Here is a 16,360-nt window from a genome sequence, read left to right as displayed (position 1 = left end):
ATACAGTTTATGAGAGATCCTGTGAACAGTTTGTTTCAATAGCATTTGCAGACAGACCCATGCATGACAGGAGAAGCCAGCTTCTAGATTCTTGAGGATTTGTTAAGACAAAAGAATGGTTCTCACTGGCTGCGTGGTTTGCCTTTAGTGCACACTGGGGAGCAATGTGGATTCAAGTTACATATTTAGAGACTAGCTGGAACATAATCCCTGTTAAAAGTTTACTGCAGTATATCCTGGTGAAGCAAAGCGAAAGCATGGTAAACACATTCTTGAATAAATCACTCACCTTTTAGAATAGCGTGTTAGTTTTGAGTCAGCTGGGGCGCTTCACTGAAACATCAGTGTGCAACTGGTACTTCATTCAGTGTTCAGTCTGCATGCAGATCTACACCATGGGTGGCAGGGTTAGGAACCGTTCTAGCACACAGTGCACAGACTCATTCATGTTAATCTAGCCTAGGTTATAGGACTTGTTTTAGTGTTCTGCAGAGCTTGGGACTGTCTGGACCAGTTCTCAACTCTAAAATCTGGAAACTAATTTATGTTTTTATGCAATTTTTCTAAAGGGTTAATAATAAATAACAACATGTATTCACTGTCACTGATCTAGTCAGCAAGCATGGAAAATGGTTTTATTGGAGGCTGGGAGTATTTTTAATTCGTGAAAATGATATGCTGAGCTGACATTAATGAGCTGTTATTCAATGTGACCGTTTTTGTTCTTCAAGGGACTATATTGCATATGGTACTCTATACTTTCAGTCTCATGCCAGTGAAGTGAGACGTTTCTGCCTGCCAGAGAGCTCATCGTAATAAGTGCAATTCAAGCAAGAAGCGTTGGCCGCAAACCTCATGTAAATCCCTAGATCTGCTGCCTGTAAAAAAAAAAAAAAGCTTGCGTAACATATTAATTCTTATTTTTTTGCCTCTGAAATTGTGTCAAGTTTTGCCCTCTTTCTGACACAAATTCATATACATTTTGAAGAGGCGTTGAATGGTGCACATCCACACATCAGTGAGCAATTATACAGGAGCTCTCCTCCACACTGCTACATTTTCTCCTGCGCTAGTATTAGGTTCATTCTAAAGTCAACTTCACAGTTTTTGTATTCACTGCAGGCAGACAGCTAAATGACATGATGTAGCAGGGCGGAAGAAAAGCCCTGCTGTTTAATGATATTGTTTGTTTAGTTTTAGATCGGGGTCTCCCCCTCCGCCCCTGTGCAGATTATTGTTTTTTGTGTATTATGATTTATTGTATTTATGTCGGCGAGCGCCGTATGTTTTATTGTTTGTATTTTGACGGCGTAGCCGATTTGTTTTGTTTAGCGTGGATGGGTAGCCCCATCCACAACATAATTAAAACTCGTGCAGAAGGTGGCCATCTCCCGAATTAATTGGGTGATTTAATTTGTTGCTAATCGGGAGATGGTCACCTGTTATAAAAAGCCTGCAGCTCTCGGCACTCGGGGTGAGAGTTCAGAGGAGGAACGAGAGAGCAGAGAGACGGCGAGTAAAAACGAAAACGAAACTTAATAAAAGAAACATAGGAACAGTGAAGGCAATCTGCCCAGCCTGACCTTTGTTTATGTATTTTTGTGTTCGTGATTTTGTTTTGTTGAAATCTTTTATTTTCGCTCTTTGAGCAAAGTGTTTTCTGTTTAAATATTTTATTTATTTTTGTTTGCTTAATAAAAACGGCAAACTCCACTTGAACTGCAGTAATTGCCCTGGTGTCAGTTTTTGTTCCTGCTTCTGCCGTGACGTCACCACTCGTCATCCCTGTCACACGTGGTGTCCTGCGTGGGATCGCAGCGCCTCCTAGATGCCGGCAGAAGAGGGTACTGCAGCTTTTTCGTTTTTTTTTCGTTTTTATTGTGTGGAGAAAGGAGGGTGAGGAAGAAGGATGAGAGGAAAGAGGAGGATGAGGAGACAGCAGCCGCTGCAGCAGCAACAGCCGCAGCAAGTCTGCCTTACTTGCCTGTTGGGGGAGGAGTGGTGTTTCAACTGTGGGGAGCCATGGCACATTTCCCCTTGTACCTTCCCCATATGGCAGGAGGAGGGGACACAGACAGAGGTGAGGAGGAGGAGGCAGAGAGGAAAAGTGGAACGAGGGGAAGAGGAGTAGTGCACCAACTGCATGAGGTACGGGCATGAGGAGCACCACTGCCTGGAGGTCTTCCAAGACACGGACCTGGAGTGGGAGGAGCCTGAGCGTCCTGCGCCTGGAAGGGAGGAGCCCGAACGTCCTGCGCCTGGAAGGGAGGAGCCCGAACGTCCTGCGCCTAAAAGGGAGGAGCCCGAACGTCCTGCGCCTAAAAGGGAGGAGCCCGAACGTCCTGCACCTAAAAGGGAGGAGCCCGAACGTCCTGCGCCTAAAAGGGAGGAGCCCGAACGTCCACAGCCCAAGAGGGGGGAGCCGGTGCGTCCACAGCCCAAGAGGGGGGAGCCGGTGCGTCCACAGCCCAAGAGGGGGGAGCCGGTGCGTCCACAGCCCAAGAGGGGGGAGCCGGTGCGTCCACAGCCCAAGAGGGGGAGTCGGTGCGTCCACAGCCCAGGTACCTGCCAGCAGAGGGAGAGTTCCTGCTGGTTACACCTCAACCTCCGTGGGAGGACTGTGAGTCGCTCCCACCTCCGCCAGCAGAGGGAGCATACCTGCTGGTTCCACCTCCACCGCCCTGGGAGGACTGGGTGTCGCTCCTACCTCCGCCAGCAGAGGGAGAATACCTGCTGGTGCCACCTCAGTCTCCATGGGAGGACTGTGTGTCGCTCCCACCTCCGCCAGCAGAGGGAGAGTTCCTGCTGGTTCCACCTCCACCTCCCTGGGAAGACTGTGAGCCAGCAGAGGGAGAGTTCCTGCTGGTTCCACCTCCACCACCATGGGAGGAGGACTTGTCGCTCCCACCACCACCAGCAGAGGGAGCATGCCTGCTGGTTCAGCCTTCGCAGCCTGAAGGGGAGGAGCCCCTGCCGCCTTCGCAGCCTGAAGGGGAGGAAGCCCTGCCGCCTTGGCCGCCAGAAGGGGAGGAGCCCCTGCTGCCTTGGCCGCCAGAAGAGGAGGAGCCCCTGCTGCCTTTACCATCAAGAGGAGAGGAGCAGGAGCTACCTCTACCTCCACCACCACTGGGAGAAGTGGAGCTCCTGCTGTCGCCTTTATGGCCAGGGGCTCCCCTCCCACCGTCGCCATTGCCTGGGGATGGCTGTCCTGCATCGCCTGGGGCTGCCTTTTGTTCCCCACAGGATACAGGGTACGAGGGAGAAGTGGAGCTCTCGCTGCCGCCTCCATGGCCAGGGGCTCCCCTCCCGAGTTCGCCTCCCGAGGGTCCGCTGCCGTCGCCTCCCGAGGGTCCGCTGCTGCTGCAGTCACCTGGGGTCGTTCAGGATCCTGCTTTGCCTGGGGTCGTCGAGGGTCCTGCTTCGCCTGGGGTCACTACACTATGGCCAGAGCCCCACGGAGGGGAACTGACGGCCATGAAGAAAGGGGGAGAGGTCAGGAGACCAGCTCCCCCAGCCGCACTTTCGCGGCAGGATAGAGTGTGGCGGGAGCCCCGGAAGAGGGAGCTGCCGGCCACGAAGAATTGGGGGGTGCCAGAGATTCCACCATGGCCACCCCCCAGAAACAACTTGCTTCCCCCTCTTCCAGGACATTGAGACTGAGGGGGGAGGTGGCCGTTGGGGCCATGTGTGCTTCGCACAAGGAGGGGGATATGTAGCAGGGCGGAAGAAAAGCCCTGCTGTTTAATGATATTGTTTGTTTAGTTTTAGATCGGGGTCTCCCCCTCCGCCCCTGTGCAGATTATTGTTTTTTGTTTATTATGATTTATTGTATTTATGTTGGCGAGCGCCGTATGTTTTATTGTTTGTATTTTGACGGCGTAGCCAATTTGTTTTGTTTAGCGTGGATGGGTAGCCCCATCCACAACATAATTAAAACTCGTGCAGAAGGTGGCCATCTCCCGAATTAATTGGGTGATTTAATTTGTTGCTAATCGGGAGATGGTCACCTGTTATAAAAAGCCTGCAGCTCTCGGCACTCGGGGTGGGAGTTCAGAGGAGGAACGAGAGAGCAGAGAGGCGGCGAGTAAAAACGAAAACGAAACTTAATAAAAGAAACATAGGAACAGTGAAGGCAATCTGCCCAGCCTGACCTTTGTTTATGTATTTTTGTGTTCGTGATTTTGTTTTGTTGAAATCTTTTATTTTCGCTCTTTGAGCAAAGTGTTTTCTGTTTAAATATTTTATTTATTTTTGTTTGCTTAATAAAAACGGCAAACTCCACTTGAACTGCAGTAATTGCCCTGGTGTCAGTTTTGTTCCTGCTTCTGCCGTGATGTCACCACTCGTCATCCCTGTCACACATGACCACTGGTTATACAGCGGATTTGAATCTGCCAATGTTACACCTCCTAGTGGCACTGCATGAAAATCTGTACAAGCATAGTTTATTTAGTGGGTGTGTGTGTACATCAAATAGAACATTTTAATAAAACCATACAATGGATATTTTTCAGTTGCCTTTCAGATTTTCATTTTTTATATCTCCCAATGTGATTATTCACATAGTGTTTTGTATATTGAGAATGTTGGAAGTGCATGAATGTGCTGTATTTTAATAACTCCTGCTATCAAAACACCAGTAAAGAAAAAGCAAACAGAATCCTCCCAGGGACCCAGGAACTGCCACTCACAATTAGACTCCAGCGTCTCAGATATTACTAAACACCTTGGAGACAAGAAGGGGCCCGAGGTGCAAGAAACAGTTTCTACAAGGGAGTATAAATATTGAAGGTTTGAAATGCTTTCCTGCCCAGGACCACTCAGACCACCATTATAGTGGGAATCTGGGTGTCCCTGCCCTGCCCGCGTCTTTTGTTCATTTGATAATTCAGACGGGCTGGGTCTGGTCTGCTATGTGTTGAATACATTTTCAACGGTACGCAAGGCATATACACTGTACATACAGAGCAATACTTTCTGTTCATTTTTTTTGCTGCTTAAATTATTTTACGTGAATAAATGGATGAAGACACTCAATTTACATTTGATCGCAGCCAGTAGTTAATGTACAATAATGTTGTGGTGATGTTTATAAAGAGAATAATCAATGTTTTTTAACTGTAATAATTACACTACTGCATATGGATATAACACTGAGACACAATGAATCCTCTTCAGTTACTTCTGACTGCATACAGTGCTGCTCCATTATAAGGTGGCCCTTTATACCACAGAATCAGTTATATGGTGGTCTTGTCCTGGCTCCTGTTTGCCCTATAATGCCATTACGTTAGCACAGGCTTGGAACCTGACTAAAGCATTATAAAAGGGGCAACACTGTTTAAGAGAATCTGTATATCATTCTACTGTGCATTTTTCAAACACTGATCTAGGCCTTATATATCCGGCAGTCACTCACCTGGCGCACACACACACACACACACACATTGCCTCATGTGCTACTCTCAAACAAATTTGGGTATTTGTAACAAAGAAAATATTACTTTTCCAATTTGGTAGTTAATCTTGTGATCTCTGAAATAAGTAATATCATTTTGTCTCCATAACATTAGCCATATAATCAGTTTACATTTGTTATTCACTTATCTCAAACACAATGAAAGAGTGAGAGGGAGAAAAGGGCCATTATTATAATATAGTTACACCAGTAGTCCACACACACTTTTTCTATATAAATGTTAATGAATTTCATATCTTAGCACTGGTTAGTTAAATTCATTCCCTGTTGCCTTCTCTGATCAGCAGCTTTTGCAGTAGTCAATATTTTTAATTTGCGTATCTGTGTATTTTTTATAAGCTCTGTTAATAAAGTCTGTACCCAGAGGAAAGCCCCTGCTTACCTGCCCTGAGGCAGCACCACTCTGTTTACAGAAGACAGATGATAAAATCTGCTCATTGTCAGCTTGCTTCTCGCAGGGCGGAGACAGGGCAGAAGGGGGTTACATTACACAAAGTATTCACTCAACGAGGGACGAAGCCATACCACCACAGACAGTCTTAAAGACCTAGTCTGACTGTAAATCAGTCTGCATTTCTTCTTCGTCTGTTTATCTCTGAGCTACTACTACTTTACAGCAATGTCTCAAACAAATCCCGGTTTTAATTATAGAAGGAAGTAAGCCCGTGCTCTCTATTAAATAACAAGACCCCCCCCCCCCAAAAAAAGGAAACACATCCCTGCTTAATCCATATTACTGCCCCAGGCCTCTCCTGACACTTCAACGTTGTTCAAACTTCATTTTAATATTTACCACTTAGTTGTATCCCTTAAGGGCTGTCAGCTTTCATAACACATCATCGAACGGATGCTTTTATTAATCTCTATCCCATAAAAGGTAAGTGGTGCACACACACACAGCCTGGGCTATTTTGTTATCGTTTGCCTAATGCACTCACCGTAGACAGGCAAAGCAATTATCTTTCATGTGATCTAACACAGATAAGGGGTGTTCTGTTGACTGCTGCATGTAAATGAAGTTGAGATGAAATGTGCATTCAAGCTCTAACAGTTGAGTTAGATCGCTTTTTTGACACCGAACATGCAAATGCAAATAAATATTATTTTTACTGCAGGTTTGATTTTCTTTCTTTTTTTTTCTATTTGGATGTCTTTTTGAAATCGGTGCCAATAAAAACAAAAAATGTTATATTTCAAAGCTAACGTGCTAAAAAGCTCTTGCCGTCATTGAGACTACTGAGCTGCAGCCCAGTGGTGATGTGTGGCTGCCAAGTCACCTTCACACAATGCCTCGTTTCCGCCTCTCTGCTTCAACAGTTTGTGATGAGCAATGCAGTACCTGCCACCTCTGACAAGCAGCTATCTATCACTCAGCACCTCAGCCTTGCTGTATGATTTGGCTCCTTTTTAATGTGGCAAGAGTGGCATCAACACATATCTAAACAGCTCCAGGACACCTTTCATTACACTGTTCTTAACGGGCTAAGACGGTCGATTTGCAGAAGTCAAAAAAAGGCTGAATACTGGGGGTAGGGGTAACTTGGATAGTTACAGTACATTGCATTCTTACAATTCTGGCCTGAAATCTTCCATCACTTGGTAGATTGACCAAAATGCATCACCAATGAATAGAAAGAGGGGGTGGGGTGTATGACTGGTGGTCTTTCTTACGGTTATGAGTTTCTGTGTATTCTCTACCCTGAAATTAGGAACCAGCAAACACTCAGCATTGCTGTATGTTGAGGCACACCAGCAATGCTGATAAACCTGGAGGCTGATTCTCCAGGGGGCCGTGTCCCTCACCACTCACACGAGCACACCAAACAAAAACATGACACAATCAAGGCTCAGTTACGTCCTTCTGAAACCTAGCTTAAAACAAATGTGTTCAAGAAGAAATCACAATGCAGTATATTACATGATAATGCGTGCGGCGTGGGCATGCAATTATCTTATTCATTTTCCTGCCCTCCAGCAGTCTGTGTGTCATCACCAAAAGACATTGTTTAAATAAAGTGCATACGCTGCTCAATGTCACGATTTGGCTTTCCTTAATTTATGCAATATAAAAAATAAAAACAAGCAAATCATGAAGAACTCCTGCTGCACAGAAGAGGACGGTGCTTTGACAGAATACTCTCATTTACTTGGTATTTATACAGTATTCTAAATGACTCGTTTAGAGTGCCCCCTGCTGAACCACAGACACTGATGTTTCACCTGATGGCTGAACAGACCGTGCCCTTTCCAAATAGGAATGTATGGAGGCATGTCTGTGTGTTCCTGCTTGTAGAATCTATCACACTACTTGCATGGTGTAGTACAATGCACATTCATTGTGCATTTCACAATGGGAATTGCAAAACCATAAGGTGTTGCCCAATTTTGTTAAGCAGATATGTGCTTTTTAGATGTAGTAGAACAATGAAGCAGCTAACAATCATTGTGGTTATATAATTGTAACCACACAAGAATGTTGTATTTAGTCCATCTCTTAGGCAGTTTTATCACTTTCAAGAAAGCCATATCTAGTCCATCACAGAAGATACACAGCTTTACTGTCGGTAGATACTGGTGGCATGGCTTATTTTGTAAAACTAACCAATTCTGTTAGATTAAAATCAATTATTTTCTCAAAATTCTTTGTCCCCAAATGTATATTGTAATATAATAGAAGCACTAGTTAAAAAATATACAAAATACAATAAATGCAAATGCTGATAAATATTATAATTACGGCTGAAACAAGAACAGTACGGTTCATTTAAATTCAAAATGTCAGTCTCTGTATTGCATGTACAGTTTTGTATCATTATTTACTGGCTTGTTTCTTTCTGGTGATCAGTTTTAAGCAAACTATCAGACACACTCCATTCCCCCCCCCCCCCCCCCCCCCAAATGAACACCCTTAGAGAGCGGTTAATGGGCTTGAGGCTAGGATCTTTATATTTATTTAGCGAACCGCCTCTAAAATAAACAGAATAGATAATACAATAGGGGAATATGGGATTCATTCTGAAATTGCCTGATTAGTGCATTACTATCCTTCAATAATTGCCTTTGTGTTTTCCCTTGGCCCCCAGTTTATTGGAGTCTGGCATCTGCACCTACCCACTGAGTGTGTCAATGAGGCAGTGCAGCTGGGGAGCCTTCGGGGAGCCAGCGGTTTGAATTCAGCTGGGGCAGCTTGTTAAACAAAGCAATATATACCAGCTATGGAAATCACTGCACTCATCTTCCACCGGACCCAATTTACAGACTGCACTTTCCTTCTTCTTCTTCGTTCAATTTGTTTGCAGAGACAATCAAACAAACCATTTTAGGATGTGATAACAACTATATTACTTCCTGATAATATTTCGTAAAAATGTAATACAATACAAGCTATACATTCTAAATGTATTTGATATGTTTTGTGCAGTGTGTATGCATCAACAGTTTTTTATTAAAAATATGTATGCTAAAAAAAACAAAAAACCAGCATGCTTTAGATGGTTATTTCCAAACTGTATCTACCACAGCTACAGTATAACATATGTATGTTATTACACAATACCACTGCTGCACTACATGCTGCAGAACATCCATGATTCACGCACAACTATCAAAGATGTTAATACCATTTCCTAAGTTTACAAATTTTAAATACCCAAGTATTTTTGTATGGTGAAAATCTGTCATATTAATGTTAATAGACCCCCTTACATCAACACATAATACAAGATCACATTCGTAACAACTGAAATTGTCCGTTGTGGGAGGCAATCGTTGAAAACCTTTATCCTTTTAGCATTCTCCACAGTGTCTAGTAAATTGGAAGACCAGACTGCAAGGCCATTCACACAGAGATAACAACAGTGTAACAGTGAAAACGAATATCAGTGAATTTCTTTACAACAACATTCCAACACACATCTAATTCCAATTTACAAAGGAATGATCCAAGGCAAAACATAAAAGGTGGATTCAATATTAAAAGAAAAGCCTAAACACTTAAATAAATGATACCCCTTAACTTATTCAACATGTATCAGAACTACTCAAAGACAGAGATAGTGTACGGCCACAGACGAGTTTACTGAAACAATCAGTAATGGATAAGAAATGGCTAAACTAAGATATCCACAATGAAACAACAACTCACAATTCAATTCAAGAGCCAACTGAAAAAAAGGACATTATTTTCATGAAATGTGGCAGTCTGGCACAAAGATCACGTTACCAAACCAGTCCACGCTTTTCTTTGCCATGTTTTTTTTTTCTTCAGGGGACCCTGATCGCGTCTGTCTGTCCGTTCATCCATCTGTCTGCACGGTGTTCACGGTATCTGCCTTGATTTTGCAAATATTCAGAGCTTTTCTTCAGTAGCAGTTTCGTTTGAAGTGCTCCAAGATGCACTGCTCAGGCCCTTCAGAGTCAGAACTCTATCTCAAAACCCGTATGAGATCCAAGCCGATTCGGCCTCTGGCCACGTCCACGCTGAGCACCCTGACCTCCACCTTCTCTCCGGGGCCGAGTGCCAAGATTCTCCGCCTCTCGTCCTGGGGCAGCTTGGCCTCTGTGATGTATTTCTTATGGATCAGGCCCGATTGGCCCACTCCTATGTCCACAAAAGCTCCAAAAAGGGCAGCGTTTACCACCCTTCCTGTGAGCACGGTGCCTTGTTTCAAATCGTTTATTGAGACAATCAATGTCATACTTGAAGTCTGGTGCGTCAAAACCTACAAGGAAAAAAAAAAGATGAAAATAGTAAAAAAAATATTAAGTAGAAGAAAAAAAAAGATGAAAAGGAGAAAACATTAATTAAACAGGGAAGAACGAGCACCTAACAGTGATGCGGAGTACAACTAGGTAAGGCTCATGCTTTTTATTAATATCTTGAAGATAAAACCCTATTCTTTCTCAAGCAGGGGGGTTCCACATATGTATAACCGGATTGATGATTTAAAGCAGGGGTGCCCAAAGCAGGGCTGCAGTGTCACTCAATTTGAACCTTATATTTGGCCAGCAATGAACTGAGCAGCTGCCAAGCACTTGATTTACAGCAGCCTTTACAGTTTGTGAGACAGTGAACTCAGTTACGCAACCAATGGCAGCAGCGAGACAGTGAACTCAGTTACGCAACCAATGGCAGCAGCAGGGAAAAAAAAACATAGCGTTTCGAACATTTCAAGACCAACAGAAACATTTTGTAATTGAGAAGGAGGGCAAACCTCTGTCTTCTGTGCAAACAGTCCATCAGAGTCATGAAAGACTATAATGTTAAACGCTACTAAGAAACAAAACACGCACCATATGATCTATACGTGTGTGAGCAGAGGAAAGGTGGGCGGAGAGTCTTTCTCCTTTAAAGATTAAGATACAATTGATTATTGTTGAGGCAGTGGGTATAGCATTGTTTATTTGCGATAACTCAACTCTAGCCTGAGACAACTTACTTGACTGGACATGCAGAATACCCACCTCAATACAGTAATCGACTGTAGATTGACAGAGCGTTAAAAACATTATAGTCCAAACCACATACCGTGCTCACAGATGGTAAGGATATTCTTCACAATGCATTGAATAGCTTGTTATAGTCACTGACAACTAATGCTAATGATTTAATTGTACAATTTATTGAATTGGCTGTTACTGGCATTTATTTTTTTTAAATGTATCAAATTGACTTTTACCAACAATAGTAATATAGTAAATGATTTGAATCTTTTAATGTATTGAATTTAGTATTACCGTGACTGGCAACAGGAATACATGCTAATGCATTGGGTTAATGTTTTTACAAGTTATTGACAGGGACTAAATGCTAAGTAATGGTTTAACTGTATTCAGTTTGTAGTTTATTAAACTGAAATATTGAAACGGCTGCAACACAAATAAATGCACTTGAAAAATGTGCTTGAAATTTGCAATCCATGCAGTTTGGTCACATTGCGTCCCACGGTCCCACAGTAGCCTTGCTATGCAGCCCTCTGCTCTGCTAACTTTGGGCACCCCTGATTTAAAGCAATTGTACGATATTAAATAGATTTTCACTTTTACAAAGACTGGACAGCACTCCAAAGTTTCACGTTATACAGTATCATATGTTATAAAACCATGCCATAATATAACTAAAACTGAAAGAGGCTTTTTAAGCTGTGTGTAACCTTCCAACAGTGAACACATTTATTTATTATTTTGTAGTTGCATTGCTGTGGTAAATCAGCTGGTATAAATCCTGCTTATCTGTCTGATCAAAGATGGAATCAAGGAGAAATGCACATACTAACAGATTCACATGACAAATATTTCTCGGTAGAACAAACTGCAGGCAAAATTGTTTAGTGGTAGCTGTAGCAATATTAATTAATAAGAATAAGAAAGACAGATTTAGAAAGCTGCTGGATTTGGGTATTCATTATTCAAATGTCACTGCCTATTAAGGGTTAAAATCAAGGTTCAGTTTATTTAACGTTCAATCATTTAATTTTTTTTTATACCTTTAATTACAACACCTTTTAACAAACATTCTTGTTTAGTTTTATGTATTTTAAAAATGTATTCATATTGTGGTGTATTTTATGTCTTAATATTATATCTGTTTTTTAAAGACAAGTTTAGGAACTAAAAGGCAGTACTGCTATCAAAACAAATAAACATATTTTTTGGTAAATGTATTCTCTGACTGGTATTATTGTTTTATTATTAACTCTTTCATCTGTAATACATTGATTTGAATACATACATTTCAATATCAATGATAGACATACTATCCAAGGAGCTGCATGGTACTCCTTTAAATATACAATGAGGGGAATCAACAAACAAACAAGCCAGCCAGGCCTCTTCCCCAGGGGTGTGTGTTACCTTGTCGGATATCAAAGCCCTGTGGCTGAGTCAGGCCATCAGTGATGATCTGCAGGGTTGGAAGAACTGTGTTTAGTTTTTGACTAACTTCTCCCATCCCTTCTTTCTGGATGGCTGCATTCACCTTGGACTGCATTTCCAGCTTGCCTATGTCCTGCAGACTTCCACCGATCAACAAAAGAAACCTAAAAAAAAAAAATTAAAAAAAAGGAGAAAAGGAAGAAACCCAACTAAAAAAAAATCAACCAAAACATGGTACGTTTATTAAAAAGACTTTTTTTTTTTTTAATATCTCCTTTTTAAGGAGATAACTCCTGGAATTTTCATAGGAGGAGAAAACAACACTTATTTTTTTCAGCGATAGGAATTTCTACCTTGTATTCTAAAATAATAAAAATTATAATAAATGCCAAGCTTCCAGAGGTTGACCTGTCCCATATAAAGGTATCACAGTACTTTTACACTGTGTTTTTGCACTTTCCCCCCCATGGTTATACTATGATTTTTCACAGTTTACCCTGGTTTGCCATGTTTATTAATATGCATTACCATACCTCGCTATTCTTTATAAAGCTTACCCATGCTTTACCTTGCTTTTACTGTGCTTTATTATACTTTGCTATGCTTTTACAATGGGACACTTTTAGAAGGGGTGCCCTGAAATCCATCTATGAATTCCACAGAGCTGACCGCACTTCAGTTTACCAAGAGATCATCCTTATTGGACCACATCCGTGTGCGTGTGCGTGTGCGTGTGTGTGAGTGTGTGTGTGTTATTAAAGTCCCCTGGCACTATTAGCCAAGTGCACCACCTACTAAGCCCCCAAAATCCTACAGATGTTTTCTTTAGAAACCTGCTTTTAAACAATGCCTACTTGTTTGTTCAGCTGTAATGTGTTATTGGTTTAAATAACTATGGGGCTCATTAAGAAAGTACACTTCAACTGCAGGTCCTGCATCTGTTGCGTGCATCTGGTCTTTTCAATTTAGGCTAACACTGAATGGACTTGTTTACTACATTTAAAAATAAAGCAATGTGGGCACCCGAATGTTAGCAGCGAGCATACAGTAAAGTAGCCTGTGTTTATGCTGCTTTCAGGGCGTATTTAACTTCTATTTGGAAAGCATCAGTACACTAGTTTTTATTGTGACTCACAAAGGCTCTGTTTACCCATGTAATAATAAGCGATCAGGGATTACCTTCTCAATCTGTTGGCAAATAAAGTCTCACTTATTTTCCCCATTGACAGCTGAATCCTGAAAGGCATTCAAAAACGTTTACACTATGGCCTCGCTGAGCTCTAATTGTGTACTTGCTAACAGATATATTCCATTCACAAAACAAAAAGGAATACAGATCCTTCTGTAAATCTGTTTGCATGATTACAACAGCCGTGATAAAGCTCAGCTAACCCCAGACAAAACAAATAACAATGGTTAAATATTGTTTGTATACAGTGGGTCCTTGTCCTTCAGAAACTACTGTACTCTCTCCAGACAAGCAAAAATGAAATGATCACTGCTTCTACTTTGCACCTGACCGATTAGCTGCCATGGTGCTGTGCTTCATGTGTACACTACATTCCTACAACATGGATGTTTTCAGTTGTATTTGAAGGCTTTCAACATTTTTTTTTGCTTCTTCCTTTTTACTAATACAGTTTTATATAGGCATATATTACTATATATAAAAATAAGAGCATGCACGCTTTCAGCTGTATTCAAAGTCTATACATATTTTGTTTGAGCTCTGTCCTCTAATGCACTAGAGCAGATATTTTGAAAATAGCTTTGAAACAGAATTTAAAGTTATAAGTGTAAAACGTTGTCAGGATATTAACAATGCAAAGAAGAATTATAGGTATGTTATTTAAACAGTTGTAGCAGCACGTGGGAACCCCGCTACTTACTCTTTAAATAAAATGTTCTCCATGTATGGATTATTGTTGATTATTACCTGTTTGATATTCGTTTGCACCTCCAACAACCTATAACCAAAAAGCTCAAGGATTTGTCTTACATGATATCTAGACCAGATTTTGTCACTATTTGATAAGCAAATCTCAAAATATAGCTAATATATAAGTACAGACTAACTTACTTGCATGCCATAACCAACAACAGTATGCGAAATAAAACAATTTAGAACAGCGGTGCCTAATCACTGTCCTGGTGGACCATTTTACTACAGGTTTAACAGGTAAAATAATATAATTAACTACTTCAGGGTCTGGATGGAGGTTTAAATAAAAACAGGGTTGGAACAAAGATCAGTAGTGGAAGGGCCAACTTTGGACACCCCTGATTTAGAAGAAGGCAAACACTTAAAGCTGTCCATTTGGGGATTGTGGGTGGCAGAACTATTCATCTGGTACGTCACAGTTCCCTCACATGGATGAGAAGACACATATTAATATGTATGAACTTTGACGATCTGGTTTCTATTGTCGCACGGTGACCTGCTCCAGCAAGATCAGTAAGAAGCAGAACGCCTGTCTAATTATCACCAGTACTGAGTTTCTGATATTCACATAAATAAAACAGGACCCGCTTCACTGTCGGTTCCAATTAATGGGTTTTTAATAGCACATTCTACTGGGCTTCGAACTCATGCAGAGTATGTTATGCTGATGCAAGTGAAGGGCTATGAATGCTAAGAATAATTCAATTTTAGATTTCAAAGTTTCTTCATTCAGAGTTGTTTCCTGTTACGTGACAGGGGTTTCCATAAATAAAGCCTAAAACACTGCAAGCTTTGGCTTTATGAGCACAAGTTACATTAGAGATAGAAACAATCTCTGCAGGGCCACTGAATGGGAAGACAAGCTATTTACCTTACCAGGCATCCAGGTACAACTGCAGGTACTCCTTGGTATGTTACAGCACGTGTCTAGGAAAAAAAGGGGCTGAAGACAAGGAAGGGCTTTACAGGATGTCAGCTCACAACTTAAACAGAGCACTGCAGGGACAGAATACTGTATACAGAGAATTCCTTCAGGGAATATCATTAGTCCCAATCAAGACCATACTGCTTGTGTTTTCAATGGGAGCAACGATTACACGTGGAGTAACAATCCCACTAATGTTTTCACCCAAGGAGGAAAGCGCAGGCAAAGTCTCTGAGCCATCTGGAAGTTTAGCATGACATGTAAACCCTGAGTATGCTGCTGCAGTGTGGAATTCATTGCACAGCTGACTCAGTTGTTGACACGCAGCGATGATGGATGTGCAATGCCATGGCAGAATGACGCCAGTGACAGACAACAGCTGTCCAAGCGGTGACTGGCACAGCAGATGTAACTTGACAATCCCCATGAACAGCAAACTTCCTGGCTCGCGCTGCTGAATAATACATGCATTACTAAACTGGCAAATGGGTTTCTGCTGCAGACACGCACTTGGCTTTATAATAGCTCAAACATACATTCTGCTAGTTTTGCAATGCACAATATTAGCACTGTTGTGGCAATGCAATCAGTAATGTGCTTTGTATGCTTCGGTTCAGTTGGGCTTTTTGAAAAAAATCTTCATTTTAAGAATGTAACCTTGCACACTGCACTGTAAATCAGATCGAGTGGATTGCAAAGCACTGCAAACAAGAGGCATGTTTTAAATAAAATATATTATTGAAATTTCAAAATGCTAAGCTACCCCAATAGGAACCCCCACTCACAAAGAACAGAGTACTAGTACTAGGAAATGCCAGTATTGGTGTCTTGTTGCCCAGTATCTTGCATTCTGTGGCCCCGTAGCTAGAGATTTGATCTGGTACAAATTAAGGCTAAAATTTATATTTTTATTTTGCTTTACTTTTCTAATGAATTTATGTATTCCTTAGGTTACATGCATCACCCATAAACATGTTTAAATCTTGTAAATAATAAAAAAAGGATAATTTTTACTTTAACAAATGTGGCTATAGAGGGCACTTAGTTCACATGAAAAATCAATAAACAGCACTGTAGAGTGGGAGTCGTGGTAATGCATTGTATTGATTCAAGCTATTTTAAATGCCATTACTAAATCCCT

The 16,360-nt window shown here is 41.6% G+C and overlaps 1 pseudogene; it reads right to left on the bottom strand.

The window, feature by feature from the left end:
- Window positions 1-8,904: 8,904 nt before the first annotated feature.
- The window catches only part of LOC117402854 (S1 RNA-binding domain-containing protein 1-like), a 52,063-nt pseudogene continuing 44,607 nt past the window's right edge, over window positions 8,905-16,360 (bottom strand).

This window comes from Acipenser ruthenus, chromosome 5 (assembly GCF_902713425.1).
Source record: "Acipenser ruthenus chromosome 5, fAciRut3.2 maternal haplotype, whole genome shotgun sequence".
Lineage (NCBI taxonomy): Eukaryota > Metazoa > Chordata > Actinopteri > Acipenseriformes > Acipenseridae > Acipenser > Acipenser ruthenus.
The sequence above is the reverse complement of the archived record's forward strand: the minus strand, read 5'-3'. Positions and strand labels throughout refer to the sequence as shown.